The sequence below is a fragment of the Helianthus annuus genome, chromosome 2, assembly GCF_002127325.2.
Source record: "Helianthus annuus cultivar XRQ/B chromosome 2, HanXRQr2.0-SUNRISE, whole genome shotgun sequence".
In the NCBI taxonomy this organism is placed as follows: Eukaryota; Viridiplantae; Streptophyta; class Magnoliopsida; order Asterales; family Asteraceae; genus Helianthus; species Helianthus annuus.
Window position 1 is genome coordinate 64,849,979 of NC_035434.2, and position 2,677 is coordinate 64,852,655.

General features: G+C 41.5%; 1 non-coding gene across 1 annotated transcript; it reads right to left on the reverse strand.

The window, feature by feature from the left end:
* Nucleotides 1-1,482: 1,482 nt before the first annotated feature.
* LOC118489834 lies at nt 1,483-1,589 on the reverse strand. The gene has a single exon (XR_004887847.1). It is a non-coding gene; the product is annotated as a small nucleolar RNA R71 (small nucleolar RNA).
* Between the last annotated feature and the right edge of the window lie 1,088 nt (nt 1,590-2,677).

Below are 2,677 nucleotides of genomic sequence, written 5' to 3' on the forward strand. Positions count from 1 at the left end.
GGTTCAAGCTTACTAGGACCTCCTTCAATGCCCAACGGTATTAGATGGCGGGGGTGCGAATAGTTTGAACCCCTCATATGTAAACTACTATTAATACTTTAAACCGGCTTCTTGGGATTGTATCCTTGCTGACTCAAACCACTTAGCCGAGGGTAATGTCACCTACAAAGAGGGGCCTACCACTTTTCGCATTAATAACTTACTTAATTGTCTTTCAATAAGTATCCCTGCTGACTCAAACCACTGGGTTGAGGGTAACGTCACCTTCAACAGAGGGGCCTACTACTATAACCAAGATAATCTCTTAGAAAGTCCGAAAGTACGAAAATCATCGAAGGATACATTAAAGATGAGTTGGATCCAAGTGATTCTATCTTGTGTATTTTTTTTTCATTTTATTTATCTTTTCATTTGTAGTTTATTTTCATGTTTAAAAACTCTTTTCTCAAAAATTTTAGATTAATTAGACGTTGATGATAAACCGGTATTAAAAGCTCTTGTGTCCTTAGACGACCTCGGTATCTTACCAACATTATACTACGCTCGCGATGAGTGCACTTGCCCAAGTGTGTGTTTAGTGTTCGTATAATATCGTGTTTTATAAATTTAAAAATTGAATAATGCGTAAAATGGGCTCAAAATATTAATAAAATCATATCACGCTTGACGTACACCAAGTTTTTGGCGCCGCTGCTGGGGACATAAGGATTTTAAGAAATTTTAAAAACGACGGCCTAATTATTTTTATTCCTTTTTAATTTTTTTAGGATTTTTCTTAGTTTTTCAATTTCTGTAGAAGCTCAGCACGGGCCGTGCCTGGTAAGACATGGGGCCGTGCCCATCAAAATCACTGACTGTTTTGTTTTCTAAGTTACAGAAGAGTGACCATGGGCCCTGAAGTTGCACCACGGGCCTGTGTTGGTCTCCCCATTGACTAGGGGTCTAGAAAACAGCAAATGTAACATGACCACGGGGCCTTGGGGGAGAATCTTACCAACATTCTTTTTTGTTTTTATCACAGGACTTAGAACTCAATCGCAGGGCCTGAATTCTCTATGCGGTGCATGAGCTCCAGTTCCAATAAAGACATAAAGAACCTCTAGACGAACCCGAACACTTTCTAAGAAAAAGACTAAAAGCCAAGAATCAAGAGAAGGCTTCGGGGGACCAACTCCCAATGGCGGATCAGCGTACAACTTCGAACTTCGGCCACATTTGATCCAAATGCTACAAAATTCCGCAACCTTCCATGGCCTACCCGATGAAGACCCCCATTTACATATTACCAACTTTTTGGAAATATGTGACACTTTTCAGATCAACGGAGCATTAAACGATGTCGTCCACCTCCGAATGTTTCCATGTTCACTAAAAGACCGAGCTAAGGCTTGGCTAAATACCCTCCCAAGTGGTTCGGTAAACACTTGGGATGAACTTGCCCAAAAATTTCTTTATAAGTATTTCCCGCCCTCTAAAACCGCTAAATTAGTGACTGAAATCAATACATATTCACAAGAGGACGGGGAATCCTTATATGAAACTTGGGAAAGATTCAAGGAGCTATTGAGGAAATGCCCTCATCATGGTCTCGCAGTGTGGCAACAAGTATCCACTTTCTATAATGGATTATTGCCACACACGAGACAGACACTCGACTCAAGCTCCGGGGGACTCCTTGGTAATCGACACCCAAATGAAATCTATAATCAAATTGAGGAAATTGCTTAAAAAATTTTCAATGGCACACCCCCCGAGGCTCAAAATCTATTGCCACGGGTGCCCATAAAGTAAATGAGAGCACCTCTTTACAAGCCAAAATCGAGGCCTCGGTTATGGCTTGTGAAGGGTATGGTGGGCCACATGAAAATTGGAGTTGTATGAAAGAAATGGAAAATCAAACGCAAGTGGTAAACTACATTGATAATCGACCTAGATCGTCGGGTCCCCCAACGGGTACCTACAATTTAAAAATGGTTGTAAAACAAGGTTTCCAAGGCCGAGGACTCCCCGAGTAGTCTCTACAAGGCAGGCTGCCGATGTGACTTTCTTTGACTCCGCCTAATTACTCGGAATCGGTCAAACGCGGTCAACCTCGGCCAAAATCGTATCTAGTAGGTCAACTCGGGCCGAGTTTGACTTAAACAATAATAAAACATAATTTCTATGCCTATCATATTAAAGAATGAATATCATTTTCACGTATTTTGTTATAGATATTAGTAAATTTATGTTATTTGACATATATTTAATTTCCAAAAACTAATTTCCGAGTACTCCCCGAGTACTCTCCGCCTAGGCCGAGTACTCTCAACTCCCCGGTCGACCGACTAGGGAGCGCCTAGCGACCTTTGCAACCATGCCTACAACCAAAGATGGCGGAACCACCCTAACCTTGGTTGGAGGGGGCCCGGGAATAGTAGTAACCAACAAAATTAAAATCAACAACTAAACTTTCAACAAGAGCCAAGAAATGAATCACAAAATTTCACTCAAAAACAACAAGGGGGGCGGGAGAGGTTAAAGACCTCATCACACGCCTCATCTCCGAAACCGACAAAAGGTACTCGGATCGATTCCTACAAATGGAATCCAACATTAGAAACCAACGAGCTAGTATCTGAAACATTGAAAAACAACTAAGCTAACTAGCCCAAAATTTCTCCGAGAGACCACAAGG